The sequence below is a fragment of the Drosophila kikkawai genome, chromosome 3R (genome assembly GCF_030179895.1).
Source record: "Drosophila kikkawai strain 14028-0561.14 chromosome 3R, DkikHiC1v2, whole genome shotgun sequence".
NCBI classification, from domain to species: Eukaryota; Metazoa; Arthropoda; class Insecta; order Diptera; family Drosophilidae; genus Drosophila; species Drosophila kikkawai.
In genome coordinates this window covers 24,073,827-24,091,828 of record NC_091731.1, presented here as the reverse complement: position 1 = coordinate 24,091,828, position 18,002 = coordinate 24,073,827, and the positions used below count along the sequence as shown (strand labels likewise).

The 18,002-nt window shown below is 39.5% G+C and overlaps 1 long non-coding RNA gene across 1 annotated transcript; it reads left to right on the top strand.

Moving 5' to 3' along the window:
• Positions 1-11,499: 11,499 nt before the first annotated feature.
• LOC138929031 (uncharacterized) lies at positions 11,500-16,193 on the top strand. The gene is made up of 3 exons (XR_011445454.1): positions 11,500-11,866; positions 11,965-12,801; positions 16,040-16,193. It is a non-coding gene; the product is annotated as an uncharacterized lncRNA (long non-coding RNA).
• The last annotated feature ends 1,809 nt before the right edge of the window (positions 16,194-18,002 follow it).

The window sequence follows — 18,002 nt, the reverse complement described above, 5'->3', positions numbered from 1 at the left end:
AAAAGGATAAGGCCAAGACGGAGAGGGGGGCCTCTAGAAGGAGTCCGAGACAATGGCCCAGAGTGGCCAGCAATTGAGCCGAACATGGCAGCAACATGGCAGCCCAACATGGAGCAGTTAGATCCAGACCAGCTCCGTGCCTTGGCTTTATAAATAAATAAAGGCAGTCGAAATAAATGCAAAAGGATCGGGCTGACAGGCAGAAGGACAAGGACATGTGCATATATTTGAACAATGCAGCAGCGTTCGAGCGGCAGCCATGAAAGGAAGGAACAAGAAATCAAGAGCAAGAGCGAGTGTCGGAGCCGGAGCCGAAGCTGAAGCCAGAGCCTGAGCCTGAGCAAGAAATGGCTACGAACCAGAGGCATGGGAGGCACAAGAAGCAAAGCGTGCGAAGGACAACAGCCAGCAGACACAGCCTCCGGAGGAGGAGGAGTGATGCTGTCTGGCCATAAGTAAATACACTCACTCACACACACACCCAGCTGAATTTCTTGTTTTATTTCGGCATTTTATTGTTGGCAAATTCCCGCCCAGCCTCAGATCCTTTGCTTCTCTTTACTCCTTTGCACAAGACGTAGCCAAGGGCAATGACAACGGCAACGACAAAATAAACCTAAACCTAAACCTCAACCAAGATGCAGACTCTGGTCCTCGCACTGCTGCCCCTTCTGCAAAGTTCGTTGTGTTGCCAAATTAAAGTTTTCAATTAAAATTTTGCCATTGTTGTCATTTGGTTGCCTGCTCTTCTCAATCTTCTCGGCTTCTTGTTGTCATAGGATAGAGCCGAAAGTAGCCAAGGGGCGTGAGAAGCGACAGGATTGACAATCTACTATATGTATCTCTCAGCCACCGAAGGCAATAGAGAATAAGTTTTAAACTGAAAAAATGTGCCTTAGAGATAAATGTATACAATGTTTACTTACATCATTGAACATTATATTTTTTGTTTAAATTTATTAGAAATTAAACTGTTTGTAAAATACAAAAATATTTACTGCAAATTCCAAACTTTGATCGATTTAAATGCTTTTATCACTCCGCAATAAAGCTGCCTAACATCACTTGATTAGTCAGCAAATCCCACTGACAATGCCTGTAATTAATATCCATAAAAGCTGGGCCAGCTTCTACCCAGATGGACTGCTCCAAATCAGAGGGACAAAGGCTGCATTAGCGGCGTTTTGATGGGTCAGCGTTGGCGTTTCGTTAATTAGCGGCTCATTCATCAATTTTAATATAATTTCAAATTTCAAACGGGCTTCCAGCAGCCCCAAAAAGATGCTGTATATCCAGTGGGATCGTAGTTCTTTACAGTTGAACAAGCTCTGGGCGCTGGTCACTGGCCGCTGGTAGGTGGATAGGCATCCGGAGAAGGGAGAGGGGACTGTCGGCCGGGGTGAGTTATGATAACATTCATTTGCCTGTAAATTTCCCAAAAGGCATGTAGCAAACTTTGGGGCGCTGCTCAAACTATCCGCAAAGAGGGAGGTTTGGGCCAAAAACACGCATGGCCACACATAAGATCTGAGGGGGCGAGGGTCTGGGTGTATTTCTGTACAAAGGATTATTTCGTCTCGACCAAACATGCAATTAATTATAAGCTTAAGGCCTTGGGTCCCGTTCCGTCCCTTTACGGCTCGCTTGTGTTGTATCTGCTTGTCCTGTGGCACTTCCACATGGGGCTCGAAAACTTGAAAGATAATAACCTTAGCTTACGGCCAGACTGAAACAAGGATGTCCGACCAGGCGGGGGTGGGGAAGTAAGGTGGCGAGAACTACAACTATTATTTATTCCCAAAAGTTTAAGGCAACATCATTATCTTTTATGCACAACAGCACATCCTCCTGACAATGTCCAGGCAAGGATGTGCCTTCCAACCCTTTTTCGGGCCCGGGCTCCTTCAAGAAAAGTATTCAGGGGTTCGGTGTAGTGTGGGTGTGAGTGTGAGTGTGTGTACACTCTTTCATTAAAACTCACTTGCACACACACCCGCATCAAAGTTTCTGCGGCCATATTCCTGGCCAACAACCCCCGAACTTAGTCCTTTTCGGTCCTCCGGCGGGTGGGAGCGCTCGTCTCTGTGTTCAGTTTCACAAAAACTTTTCTACACCATCAGCTCAAGACATAAAAACTTATCGCCTGCCAGCCTACTCACCCTTTTGGCCCGGTCATCCTCCTCCACCCCGACTGGAGTTTGCGTAGAATCCAACCCCCGATGTGATAAATTTACGGACGGAACGAAAAGCTAAAACTGGGGTTTGTGGTTGTTGCTGGAATATTGTATGCGGTACCCGGATAAAATAACTCGATTTAAGATCGACAAAGGCTTTTAAAAGCATCTTCAACTCTTCCCAAATCATCCAAGGGTGGAAATAAAGAAGGCATTATAAAACATGGATCAATATTAATTAATAAACTTAATTTATAAATCGAAAAATAACGATGTACCGACTTTAAAATTCCTTATCCTTTAGTTCTAACATTCTTAGGAGTTTAATTCTTTCAATCTCTCCTCCAGTGCTATGTCAGCTTAAAACTTTTTAATTTTAAATATTATTTATGAAATATATTTCCTTAACTTTGCTCATCTAACACCTATCCCAGCACCCTCCTCTAGTATTTGGGAATACACACAGCATCTTCGACTTTTATTTCAACCCCTTCAGTGATCTTCCGGCGGCCAAAGGTCAATCTGGCCAAGATTTTCTCACACAGTTTTGGGCAACTTTTCAACTCTTTTCGCCGGCAACCGGACAGTCAGGTTTCCGGCTCCTTGAACAGCCTTTTATCGGCTATGGGAACGGATGCTGTCCAGTTGTGGAATCACCTCCGTGTGGGAAAGAGCATCTTCGAGGAGCCGTTGAGCAGCCGTTCATGGAACCGAGCCTTCCAAGACAAATCGTGAGTAATGCCAGGGAGAAACCGTATCTACTAGTTGGAGCCAACATTTGGGGACAGAAAATACATTCTCACAGTTTTCCCCAAAAGAAAAAGCCATTGCTGTTGCAGAAGAACTATTCAAACTTTCGGTCATGGCATAATACCTCCAACAGTTGGACAATCCAACAATCCGGCAGTGGCCGGGACAAGGCACGTAGCCGGATTTAATGTCCCGCATTGGTACTTGAGAAAAAGTAGTTGGCACATTTGGTAAATGGCCATGGGGATGGCCGGAAAATCGGGGTGGCGGCGCCGCAGCAGCTAAGAACTTTTACTTTGCTGCTGAAAAGTAATGGGAGATCCTGAATAGGACCCCCCCTAAAACTTTTGCCAAAGCAAAAAGTTTGTTCAGCAAAAAGAACCTACATATTATATATATACGTAAGCCCATGTGTATGTGCGAATCGTATATAATGTAATGAAATAAAACGAAAACAGTCCTGGCCCCGCACCCAACCCGAAGCCAAAACTCAAATGGAGGGCCTTGGCAAGAAAACTTTCTCGTGCGGATGGAGGCAGAATTTAATAGAAAATGTTCTTGTTGGAATTTTCATTTATAAATATTCCGGAGGAGTAGACAACGGGGAGGGCGAGGCCAGGACGAGACTCCAACTATTTGCTGCAGCAAATTCCAAGAAGTTTTAGCCAAGCTTTGGTGGCAGCAACCGTTGGAAGGATGGGGCGCAAGGATGGGAGTCGAGTCGCATCTAGCATGGCTTCTAAATACATTCATGTACATAACATTTTGTCGACTGGTTTTTTGCGACTCTTTGCTTATGATTTATCGCCACCAGCCAACAAGAAGATGGCCCCAGCCTCGGTTTCGTTCAAGTGAAAGGCCAGAATAGCTGTGCAGAGAGAGAAAAATTCAACAGGAAAGTGTTTCATTAAAAATCTCCATTTTGAAAATGTAATGTAATGTAATAATTAGTTAAACATTACAAAAACGTCCCTAATTTTACTATTTTTATATACCACTAAATGACCCCCATCTTTATCTATAATTTTTAAAATGAGTTTATCTAAATAACTTTTACATTAATTTGTACTTAAAACGACCTGTAACTAAAAATTTAAAATTCTTATAATTCTAATCTTCTGTTAAAATACCTCTCCAATATTTTAATAACTTAGCTCTCAGTGTATAGTTTGGGCGCTTTGGTGGGACACACGTAATTTGCATTCTGTAGAGGGGTTTTGGCAGGAGCTTGGGTGGGTCTTTGGGCGCACATACTCCACGGCCGAGTGCTTTTCATGTTCCACTTTTGATGTTCGACCGCACGCATTACGGATCTGCCTTGGACGGAGCAACTATTTCAGCAGCTCCGTCTCTCCGACTTGTGCGACGGAAACTTTCCCCTCGTCAAAGTCAGCTTAATTAATGAACGGCCGCCTCCCACTCGATTTGGGCAAAAGGGGCTGGCTGGTGGAAAATCAATATTCAAATGCCCTGAGCCCCTTCCGACTCGGTCTCTCGCTGCTAACCCTTCGTGGCGACGACATCAATTAGAGCACATCATCTTGGCCGCCTCCACAAAAACCTTCTGAACTAACAATGAAGGTACAGTACACTCCCATGCTGGAACACCAGCGAGGCAGGCGGGCAGGAGGAGGCGTGGCATGATCAAGAACTGGTTTTTGGTTGCGAAAACTCACCCCCGGAACTGTGGAAGATGCTGCTGGCTAAAGTCCTCCGCCCTTGGCCGGTTCTAATAAGAAAGCGGCGCCATTTTGAATTTGGAAACAACCCCCGGAACTGTAGGAGGAGAGTGCTCGTAAGTGCATGCCGAGTAAGCGTGCTCCTTATTTATGACGTTTTTATGCTAATGGAATTCGTCCTTATATGTGTGTGTGTGTGTATGTCAGACCCGCAGGGATTAAGGCCTCTGATAAGAAAATACTGCGAATCCTTAATATACCCGTATGCTCGTGTGTATATATGTATGTGTTGACTGTGTTGCAGATGGCGGCAAAATAACGGACATTTTATGGCGGGTATTAAAAGTTTCATTAAAGAATATGGAGCAGTAGAGGAATACAATAAAGAAAAATAATTATATTAATGATGCTTGATGGAACTACGAGGGCGGAGTCGTATTTGCATGAGCTCTTTACTCATTAAAATATAAGGTTTCGTCACAAGTTAGATGTTCTTTAGAAAATGGACGATGTACGATGAAAGGAAATCTCCAAACATATGCCTTTACTGTTTTAAAAAGAACAAAAAAAACTGAGGGAAATATGGTTTAAATCGTGTTTTCAAAATCTACCTGAAAATAAGATTAGAAGCAAGAGAAGAGTGTAGCCTCAAGAAATCTACCGATTTTTAAATCACTTAAAATGTGTTTGAAAGTCTTAATATTTCCTCCCTTTCTTGATATCCTTCATTAACATTTTCACATTTTAAAAGGGTTAATTTCAGCTCACGAAGCAAAAAATATCCCTAACCACATTCGAGGGGGCCACAGGGCCCATTAGGCACTTGTGTCTTTATGGCACTGATAAACTCTTTTGTAGAAGGAATACTTGCAGCTGACATAATTATAAAAGGAAACAAATGTGTCACACACGGACACACTCACGCAGGACGACACACACGTATGTACACTTGCCGAGGGACTCTCACAGGACCCACAGAGACAGTTACAGAAACAGAGACACATATCTGAAGGGTTCAAGTTGAAACAAAAGGATTCTTCTTTGGCATACAAAATCGTTAATGATAAAAATACAAAAATGGGTAACACACATGTTTAATGCCAAATGTGGCAGACACACGTATACAACTTTGGTCAGAGGACGAAAAAGGACACGAACACAGCCACACAGGGGACAAATATAAGCAGAGCTACAAGGATGGTGGTCAAGCATTGTAAAAAGGATATATTTCAGGCTTGCTTTACTAAAAAATACTCTTATTATCACAGATTTCATGATTTCTTAGGATTTTAACATTCTTTAAAGCTAAGATCCTTTAAAGATGGTAGAGATTTCGCTCTTTAATAAACTTTTTTCTGCATACAATTAAGACTTTATAAGTTTCCTTGTGGACATCTCACTCTTCTTCTATTATACCCAACATGACACAAAAAAACTTAACCACACAGGAGACACGCCTCCATTTAAAGGCTGACTCGATCTCGAGCCCAGACACTACCGGAAGCCATTTCCTTCGCCTGGGTAAATCAACCAAAATTTCCCAATTAATTTGCACATCAATTTTCGAGCGTAAATAGAAACAAGGAACCCCTTCCCCCACCTGTTTCCCCTGTGAAATTGCCATGCGAAGCATCAATAATGGCATAAAAATTGATTACATTTGTCGGGGACAGGAGCCAGAAGCCTTGTAGTTATAGTTGAGATGCAAAACTGTTGGCTGGCCAGGAAATGGGGCTAGAAGAAGTCCAGAACGACCCCATTCCAGTCCACTAGACCCAAGCATTCCCCCCTCAATTTTCTTGCACTAACACCAACTATTCAGGGGGAAGGAGGTAAAATCCTTGAGGCCCAAGCCGGTCCAAGTATTTGTGTATCTATGGATGGAAATGGGTCTTGTCCACGCACACTGAGAGAAGCTTTGTTCAAGAAAGTAAAGTATTGATTACGTGCGGTTAATCAGTTCATATTTATTTATTGATCTTAACTAAAAGTCTTTTGGTTATGCCATCATTCCCTGTCAAAGGCATTAAAAACATTATTAAATAAAATTCTTTTAAAAATAAAGTAAAATATTAATAACGTTGCTTTAAGATAGTTGACTTTTCCTTTAAAATATATTTCTTGAACTTGTTTTCCTTATAGAAGAAGAAAAGCGATTTCAGTGTTTTCATAAAATACTGCAAAGAAAATGAGTTATTTGTTGAGTTTATTGTTTTATTATATTATTTTAGTTTTCTAATACTTTTAATACCCTTTTTGTTTTCTGTGCATTCAGGCTGGAGATAGTTTTCCCAGAACGAGCAGCATCATTTAAACTTGCACTGATGAGGGTGACTACGAAATACAAAGTACAAAAAATGTTTCCGTTTCTTGTTGTCCGGCTTTGATGACTCTCTCTCTCTCTATATATCTGTTCTATGTCTTGTGGGTCCTCTGGCTGCGTGTGTGTGTCTCGGCCAACTAATAAATATGAACGAAATGAAACTGCCCAAAAATTTCCACACAATCACACATTATGCACCCCCACATACTCACACATTAGCCATATAGTTTTGCCTGTTGGCTTCCAAGTTGACTACAAAATCCGCAAAAGAACGCCACACGCACACATCCACATAAATGGTCCCCATACGGGGGAGCTTGTGTGTGTGCGCATGCCAACTTTCGCTTCATAAGTGGTTGTCCCGGCCCCAGTGTGTGTGTGTGTGTGTGTGGGTGCTGAAAAATGAACCCATCATGGCCGAAAAACTACAGCCGGAAATTCGGTTAGCAAGTGTTGGCTCCCCATTTTCTGCACGTGTGTGTCTGTGTGTTTAATGAGTGTCCTTGTTCTCGTACCCTTCTGATACAGGACTCGTCTCCGATCGACACCACTTTAGGGGAATCGGTATTCCCTTAAATAAGGGAATATCAAGTAAATATCTGATAAAGCTATTTAATTTCTATGGTTTTAGTTTAAAAACATGTTGACGTTTTTTTATGCTTAGTTTCCTGATTAACTAGAATTAAATGTGTTAAATTAAATGTTTATTTAATTACAAAATTATTTAAAAATTTTGTGTATTTTGTGTTATTAATTGTTGTGTTATTGATAGATAACATTTCAATAGTCACAATACTTTAGTAATTCTTCAAAAAATCTCTCTGAGCTAAAAATTATTTAAAATTATTGCATTATTTTGTCATTTAATCCCGGAATGGGAAAAGTGTGCAAATCTTTTATTTTGTTTTTATATTTAAAACTTGATATCAAAAGAGATGTGGTTTATATAATTTTTGATTCAACAAAAGGAAAGAGTATTCTATATCCCTCTTTCGCAGTTTAACTTATTTCACTCTGTGAGTTTTTTTTTTTCTTCTTCAAGTCAAATTATGGTAGCATAAATGTGGGCGGCAGGCGGGACGAGAACATGGAAAAGGATAAGGATGAAAGAAAAAAAATTTGTTGGCCAACCAAAAATGAGGGTCGTCGGGCTGTGCAGAGATAGGAACTTGAGCGAGTATTTTTAGGCGCCTTTTTGATCCAAACAATGCCAGCGGACGGACCCCACCCGGGGAACCCCCTTCTTCTTAAGGGGGTCTTCTCATTGGGCAACTTTTTTTTTTCGATTTTTTTTTTTTTGCATTTATTTATAGCTTGGGATGGTGTGTATATGTCCCCAAAAGGATTTTTAGAAATTCGAAATACTTTAGAAGATACAGCCTTTTTTGTGAAGCAAGATCTATGCAAAATGGGCTTTTTTCAAACTTTAAACGCGTTTATCTCGAAACCACGTTTTTCGAACTGGCGGCCATGATATCTCCAGTTCAACTGAACCGATTTTCATGAAACAAAGTGGAATCGACGCAGAATTGTCACCATTTTCGGCTGACGGAACAGATTTTTTTTAATATTTTTTTTTCTATTTTTTTTTTACACTAAACTACAAAAAAAACGCCCGAAATTGAATTTTTTTTTTTGAATGGCCGCCATTTTGTTTTAAAAATTTTTAAAAAAAATCTGTTCCGTCAGCCGAAAATGACATCAATTCTGATTATAACCCCGTTTTTATTTTTCATTTCGGACGCTCTGGAGACCCTGAATCGTGGCCGCCAGGACGACACCTTTTTTTTCGACCACCAAGTTTGAAGTCTCATTACTCTTTGAACAACCCTCGTATCGAGGCAAGAACAACTTTTTTAGTTACTTTGAACATTTTTGAATACAATAAATACAAAAAGTTTTAAATTATTCCTTGCGTTTTCAAATAAGAATTTTTTTAAAAAGGGTCCATAAAACGACTTTTGAATGAGAAGACCCCCTTAAGGGCCAGCATTTTCTCTGGAAAAGGCTTTCGTTTAATTTATTTTTCCCGCTTTCATGGTATATGTGTTTGTGTGCTGTGTGTGTATCTTTTGCTGACTTTTCAGGCACTCAGACACTCGGCCTGGATACACATGGCCAGGACACTTTCACAGGATAAACTGGCACGCACAATCCTTCTTCGGAAGAGCCTCCTTTGTGTAGGCCCTGTCTGTGAGCGGGCTTGTTTGCGACCATGGCAGAGTGTGTGTGCCGGTGTGTGTTGTTGTCCTTCTTGTGCCTGTTGTCCTTAGCAGGCAGGCATCCCATCCTTGGCCGCAGCCCCAAATCCATTTTCTCTCTTTCTGTTTTTACTTGTATTTTATATGAAAACTTTACAACACACAAATTTGCATATATAGAAGTTCCATTGCTTGTGTTTGTGTGTGTGTGTGTGTGTGTGTTTATGTGTGACTTTGTATTAGTGGTTGTGAGAGCGAGGAAAATGTATGCAAATTTCAAGTGTTTCCTCTTCGTTATGAACCCAACTTCAATGCAAAATTAACAGAAATATGTAAATTTTCTTTTCGTCCAAGCCTCCGTTGGCCGTCCCATCCTCTTCGTTATCCTTTCGGGCTGCCGAAAGAGCCGAGCCTAACGGCAGCCTCCGGCCAAAGTTTTGGCCATTTTGTACACAACTGTACCGCATCAAGTTTTTAGCAAGAAAATACTTATGTATGTGTGCGAAGGCTTAAAACCCTTGTTTAGGAGATATCAAGGTAAATATTTAAATAAAAAATGCAAAATATATGGTAGAAGTAGATTTATTATGCTGAACAATAAGTGTGCCATCTATAAAGAAGAATTTTCTACAACAAATACTACTATCAATCCTTTAATCTTATATCTGAGGTAATAATATTAACAATGACAGCATTAATATTTGATTTTCTTAGGCAACTTTTTAGGCCTGTCTCGTCATATGAATCTTAGGACTTCTAATTATGGTTTTCTTTCATAGTTTTTGTATTGATTAAAATAAATATTTTAAAATTCTCTTTATTCCTTTTACTCAACTTTTTTTTTTATTTTACCTAACGAGTGGCTCTAAACTTAAGGAAGTTATACTGTATATCCGGATCGTATCCGCACACAGGGCGTATCATTAATGGCTCGTTCACAATGGACGAGCTGTCTACTCTCTCTCCTGCGCTCTGCAGCTAATGTCCCATTTCGGAATCGCACTCACACACCGCCACGCATCGGTGTCGTGACCCAACCTCTAACCCAATGACCAGGACCAACCCAGGCCAAACAAGGGTTAACAGCAATTTAAATAATAAAAGTGCTCGGCTCTGGGATTCGGAGAAACGGAAAAGTGAAAAAAAAAAATTAGAAAAAAAAGCAGCGCAACCCTTAACTTGTTGCTATGCCCAAAAGATGGCATCCAAAATGAAACTAGCAAAGATGCGAAAAAAAATAACGGACGAAAAGGAGAAGGGATTCACCGCCGGCTGGCGGCCAAGGAAAAGGTTGACCCACAAGCGGAAAGTGGCGACTGATGTGGGTGATGGATTGCAGATGCCGGGAGTCCGGGGTACTGGAGGCTGAGCAGGGATTATATGGGGCAATATGGGTTAGAAGAGCCTTGCGCTTGAATGTCCTTTCGCTTTTCGCCGACCTGTGCGAACCATAAATTTAAAGCTGACAAATTTCGCTCGCCCCGGAAACTTGTTTCTGCTTTCCGGCAAGGAGACGAGTGTGGAAAAACAAGTTCAAATGAGGAATTTTTCCCATCATCGGGGCCAGACAATTGCAGTTCAAATGGTCAAGGATACGCAGAGCCCTCGGCCACCGGAAACCAGTTTGGTCCAGCGGCTGCAGCAGCAGCTTTCAGACGGCCAGGTGTGCCTGATGATGCTGCAGATCACGCGGATCCCTACCTAACCACCCCACGATTCCAGATCACAGAGCCAGATCCCAGATCCCAGACCCACCACCGTGGAAACGCGAGCGTTTTCCGATCTTTTGAGCGTTGCTTTTTCTGCAATAAACTTGCCCAACGGGTTTCCTTTGTTGGCAGCCTCGTCCTTTGTCCACATCCGGGCAGACAATGGACAAAGCTCTCGCATCCTGATTGCGATCGGATCGCCTAGCGTCGTTTGCTGGGTATATAAGCCACGGCTGCTGCGCAGAATCAATCAGTTTCATTTCAATCTTCAAACGCTGAGGATCATTAGCAGCAGCACCACCAGCAGGAGCGGCGGCCGCACAGGAGAATCAGAAGCACCAGGATCGAGGACTCCTTGGAGCGCCATGACCAGGCGGCGCTAAGGAGGCTGTTGCAGCATCTCCGCACCGACGACGAAAAAACCCCAAATCCATCGCAGCAAGCCCAACAAAATTCAGTCGAAAAGTTGCATAAATTCAACCGCCGAATGTCAGATTAATTTGTATAAAACCCAAGTACCAACAACTCAAACTCCAAACGAACAATTTGCGAAAATAGTTAACGTGATTACCGCATTTTACACATTTTCGTGAGATGGTTAAAGTATAAAAAATAACTCAACAAAGCACAACTCAAAAAAAAAACACAAAACCCAAAAACCTAAACCTAAGCAAAAGTTCAACCAAATTCAAAAGACGAATCAAAATCAGTTCTGGATACAAATCAGCAGCACATAATTGGACTCATCCAAACATACTTGATCCTAAAATCATAAAATTACTCTTGAAACAAGTTGAAATATAACTGAATTACAAGTTTGGATATTATCCAGAGAAACACAATTGGAACAAGACCGAAATTAAAGTTAAATTCCAAAGTAAAACCAAAATCAAGGAAAGCTGAAAATCAACAAAATCGTACAAGACCTGGAACCAATTGGAAAGTTCTCCACACACATCTGGCCAACAACAGGACGAGATGAAAAGTCTCTAGTTAAGAGAGATAATAATATTGTTTTTATATCTTACAGGTAAGTTACAGGCAATATTTGAATATGTAGTTTAGAGAAGATAAATCTGCATTTTGTTGGTTAACCTCACTTTACCTACGTATTTAATCCTCTCACAGGAACCCCAAGAAGCTGAAGAAAAGGAAAGCTATTATGGATCGAGCAGTAACCACGCATCATCTTGCATCCGGTTCCGACCCACATCCCCACCAACGAAATTGTTATGAAACTCAACAAAATTCTTAAGTGTTTACTGCTCATTATTCTCTACTGCCATGACAGTCTCGACCGAAACGAAGTCCAAATTCAAATTCAAAACTGCCACCCAAATCGAAGCGAAATTAAAAGCCAGCCCAACTGCCGGTATCTCCGGCAACAGCAATTGCCAAGCCTATCCGCCAACGCCAATGCATCCGCCCACCGAGGAGCCTTGTGCCCCAAGCTACAAATCCGGCCAGCAAATCACACCGCATCCCGACAGAAACTGCAAGGAAGGAAACCCAAATTCAAATCCAGGCGCCACAAAAATATCCAAGAATACACATGCTGGGGCCAAAGCCAACGCTGATGATAATGATAAACTCGATGGCGAGCAGAAGGATCGAGCATTTGACGGCGAAAGGAGCAGAAGGACCAAGCGGAGCAGCGACGCCAACGCCGTTGCCAACGCCGACGCCGGCAGCGGCAGCAGATAAAAACAGGAGAAAGCCGCCCCGCCGCAGATATCCTGCTGAATATCTAAGCAGGGGCAGTGATTTACCCCAAGCAGCACCAGCCACCCCTAGACAGGAAACAAACTCACTCACACACACGCACACACTCACAGATAAAGCCCACATCCTGCGGCGAATTCACAAGCAAAAGCCCAACGAGAGAGACAGAGAGAGAGAGACAGAGAGCCGAAGCAGCAGCAGAGAGCGAGAGAGCGCCCACCTTTTGCTCTCCAAATTAAGCAAGTATGTTTTGATTACAGTGTTTAGAGCCCTATTTCCTAAACAGATTTGATAACTAATTTGAAACAGTAAGATGGAAAAATTCAAAACCCCTAAAAATATAGATAGAAATTCAAATTTCAGTCAGCAAATCCGAAATTCCAAACCCAAATCACGAGAAACGAGCCAAAGGTGAGCCTCCTTCTACTCTCGATAGCAGCCCACAGTCAGTAGCAAAATTTCAAAATCTCAACACCCACCGATACCACGAAAAAAATCCCAAAACGAACTCTTCTTCTACGGCATCGCAGAAGGCTTCATTTCCACAATGCAAACCGAGAAAGACCCTGTTCCTTCTATTTTGTCTTTTTACTTTTTTGATGCCCCGAGTTAGCCCCTGCCCCGCCAAATTCCACACACTCAATGCAATAGTTTTTCATTTTGTGTCCCAAAACGCAAATCGAAAGAATGTAAATTCAAAATTCGCGTTTCGTCCTTACGAATCTTTAGTTCCAACCACACAATCTTTAAGCAAACCATCAAACGCCAAAACACAGTTTCGCATGGCCCAGAGCTTTAGGCGCAAATCAACCACCCAACCACCACACACACACACTCACACACACACACCCTTCAGGCAGCACACACACGCGCAGGGGTACGCTCACTCACTCAGACAAACCCACACAAGCAAACACTCACACCCCTTTGGCAATAAAATGGCTGCAAAGGAAGCTGCTTCTACGATTCCCAAGAAGAAAAGAAATAGCCTGACCCAAAAAAAAAAAAGTTCGATAGAAGACTCAACAAAAAAAAAAACAATGAAACCCGGTTTTAGGTAAACAAATATCCATAGCCAAACCAGAATTCAAGTTAAACTCAAGCATTTCTCGGCGCCTTTAATATTTCGTTGACATTTTCATCAAGATCGAAAGCAAAGGCGTTGCGGCAATTTTTAAACACAATTTTTTGAAAATTTCAAAGATGTATTTAAAGCGCCAGAAATGTTAATGGAAATTTGTACAGCAAACCGAACAGAAGTACAAATCCGCCCAAAAGTCATCCGAAACCACCCTCAAACTTTAAGAAATCGAAAAAGTCTCTTGGTCATTGACACAATAACCAAATTTGACCGACCAAACCACGATTCTGACCGAAAGCAAAATCAGAAATATTCAAATTAAGTCCAGCCAAATTTATAAAAATCAAAATAAAATCTTTTTATATTTTTATTCCATTTTATGCAACAAAATTGACCACCCATTAATTGCATTTAAGATAAAACTGCATTAAATTCAGACAAATCTCAAATTAAGTTAAAAAAAAACAGCATAAAAAGACAAACAAAACATCCTATCAAAAACGCAAAGAAAACATTTATTGATCATTTAAAAAGGAAAGTTTAGTGCACTGTTTCAAATTCAAACGACAAAAAAAAATCAAATTAAAAATACCAAGCAGCTAAAAATTAAAAAATAAATTCAAAATTCAAAAACAGAAAAGGAAATTCAAAAACAGAAAACGAAATTCAAAAACAATAATACAAAATCAAGTTTTGTTTTAACGAAAATATTAACTTAAATCTAAAAAAAAACAATAGTTTCGATGCCAAAAAATAAAAACGTTTTTTCAACGAATTAAAAAGAAATGATAAATTCAAAACGTAAGTCCTGACTCTGCTCAAAATTAATTAACTTCAACCACTTTATCAATATATATCAGGTTAACTAAAAAAGCAAAAATCTGAATCAAAAACAAATACACGGAAATCAAAAGAAATAAACTAAAACATATTCGAATACTACTTTCCAGCAATCCAAAAACAAACTTTAAAATTTGTTGTGCAATTGCATTTTAAAGAGTTTAAACATTAAAATCCCGAGAGTATTTTTAAATTCAAAAGCTTATTTAGAAACGCACCTAACCAATATAAACAATCTTTCATAAAATTCCAATTATAAATAAAAACTTATTTAAAATTCTAAAATATCATTTAAAACAAAATACATTAATTTTTGAAAATATAACAATCTAAACTAATATCTAAAACTAATATTTAGAACATTTATTTGAAAACCTTTTCAATTGCCATTCATTTATAATCCCGAGCTACATTTGACAATAATAATCCGACAAATGCAAGAAAATTAATAGTTTCATATCCATTATAAAATTTGTCTTTTGTCATAAAGTTTGAACTTCACATTTGATAAAAAATTAAAATTATATTCAAATACAAATTTTAAATTTTTTAAATACGACGTATTTTTTGAAACTCATTTTAAAAATAGCCACAAATATATTTTTTAACTACTTAGCATCTTTGATTCGCATTTAAATTAATTTTAATTAACATTCTAAAAATAGAAGCCTAAATCATTACGCAAAAAAGTAAATTACAAACAAAGAAAACTAGTTCAAAATTTAAATAATTATAATTCTGAAATCTGAAAATTCCAAAACCTTATATCTCAATTGCAAGCGATAATAAATTCTAAATTATTATTTTGCAGAAATTCTAATATTCATTTCCATAACATCCAAAATCCAAAATGTTTTTCAATCAAATTAAACAAACTTCAAATTCAAAAACCTGCGATATTATACATTTAAAGACTTTCGTAACAGTCGTATATTCTTACAAATTTTTAATCACTACGTGTAAAAATTTATTTTTAAAACTGTGCAACATTTAATAAGTCTTGACCCTATTCGCAAAATTACAAGACAAAAGACTGCTATTTTAAAATTTTTTTTTAGTATTTTAGCAATGAAAAATCAAAATTTCCGATAAAAACAAAAATATTTCATAAAAATATATTTAGAAAAGAAAATTTAATATATATATAAACTTAAATTATAACTCAATTTTAATAATATTAGATCATTAACAAAATTAAATTAAATTAAAAACATGCAAAAATGTATGGTATTTCAAGGCTTAACATATAAAAAATTTCCCTTAATAATTTTCTACCTTTTTATTCGAATTTAAAAGAAATTGACAATGTTACACAAGACTTAAAGCTGCCTCTTAAAATTATTGTTTTGATAACACATGCGATAAAATGTAAATATTTATTCAAAATATGAAACACAATTTAAATCAAAAATCTTACGCATTTTAAAACATTTGAAGTCTGAGAAAAATAAGGCGTTAAAATTTTAAGACCCTTTTAATATTTAATATTTGTGAATTTAAAAAGGTCATTACTTTCAGAAACTTTAATAACATTTTTATATTTAAATTGTTTTATTTTAGACCCAGCAAAACCAAATCTAAAATTCCACTTTCAACTTTCGGCTCCTCTGGCAATCATCAAAATTGAACCCAAAATTTTCATAACCAAATTCAACCACTGACCGGCCACAAAATTCCAAAAACCAAATTTAAATTTTAAGCATTATATTATCGTCCACAGACCAGGTAAACCAAATTATAATCTAAGTCAACCAAAACTCTAAAAACATCCAAAAGCAAAACGATTTTTTAGAAATATTCAAGATATGATAATAACTGGACATTAAAAACATTAGAAAATCCAAAATCAAATGAAAACCTCGCCAAAAATAATAATCTAAAAGAAAATAACGCTCCAATGACAGCATTAAAGGAACCTTTGGTCCATAATTATTGCCACATTAAGATGATTAAGTATTCGCAACCCACCCATTAAATTCAGCAGGAAAACAAAACAAAGCCAAATTCAGAGGAAAAAAGAGAAAAAACTGCACCAAAATTTCAAAAAGGCAGTATTATAAATTACAAGAAATTGCGGAAGTTTTAATGCGACAAATGTCAGGGGCAAAAACGGAGCCCGCCGAAAAGCACCAAAATTCCAAGAGCAGCAAGGCGCAGGAGCTGGCAATGAAGACGCGACAGGAACAGGAACATGGTTAGGGAAACTCCTGGCAACTTTCTGGCCAAAATCTTACAAATGGCGGCCGAGGGCGAGTGAAGCGGCAGTAGGCAGTAGATAAATCACAGCGAAACAAAACAATTCCCAGCTCTCGCAGAAAATTCCAAATCCGAAAGAACAAAAACAGTAGCTGTAGCTGTAACTAAAACTGAAACAGAATCTGAAACCGAAACAAAAACAAAGGCACGCGATTTCAAAGAACACTCTCCATAGATGGGGTTGAAAACCAGATACCCAAAGAAGCAGTTGAGCCGCAAATTCATTCCCAGGCAGTAGCATCTATACTCAAAGATTCGACGATGACCACTTTGATCCGCCCCAGGAGAGGCCGAGGCCAAGGCCTCAAGCCCGTTACTTCCGCCCGAAAGCCGCCGCACAAAAAATACAAAAGTCGAAGACAGAAAGCTACAACAACTTAACCCAAATCCGTAGTTCGAAATCAAAATTATAATCAAAATCAAATTCAAATTCACAAACAAAATGAAGGCTGCTGCGCCAGCAGAATCCGAATCAGAACTTTAAGTAATATTCGAGACGAGTGTCACACGCACGGCAAAAACTCCCCCAATCCTCCAGCAACAGCAACAGCACCAGCGCCAGCTCCGGAGCCCTAGCTCGCTGTTCCAGGACCTTTCAAATTGTGGTCAGACTCGGTTTCTTTGGCAAAAGTTCGAACCATCATCATCCAGCATCAGCATCAGCCTCGTGCAGTTGAAAGCACATCAAACAAAACTTCAAATTTATATAAACTACTGGCAATAGCCGAGGTCGAGGCATAATTGCCATCAATAAATAAAATATGGCTGGCATGAGGGCCAGAACCAGGACCAGCAGACTACAGACACTCCGCACTGCCAAGAAAGACACCCAATCCGAGCCCCCCTTCCCAGGAGGCACTCAGTCAATGGCCACTAGACAGCAGAACGTTTTGATTTATAAATTCATGGCAAAAGTTGCCCAGCCAAGTGGCAGCCGACTCCACGATGACGATGACGACGACGAAACACACCACCCAGAGGGACTTGGCAAACAAGAAAATGCAAAAACCGTCTTATGAAATTACACATTTCCGACTTGTACTAGCAAAACCGTAAAACACCCGAGCCGAAGCCCAAAAAAAGCAAATTCAACTATGAAAATTTTCCAACGAAGATGAAGCAGTTAGAACGCTCAACCCCCCTCCAAAAATCCGGCCCAGAAATTTAGTTATGAATTTTATTTGCACACAGCCCATTACCAGAGAGCAGCATCTTCCACCTTTGGCTAGTAGGAAATACGAAAAAAATCAAAAGCTACGAAAAAAAA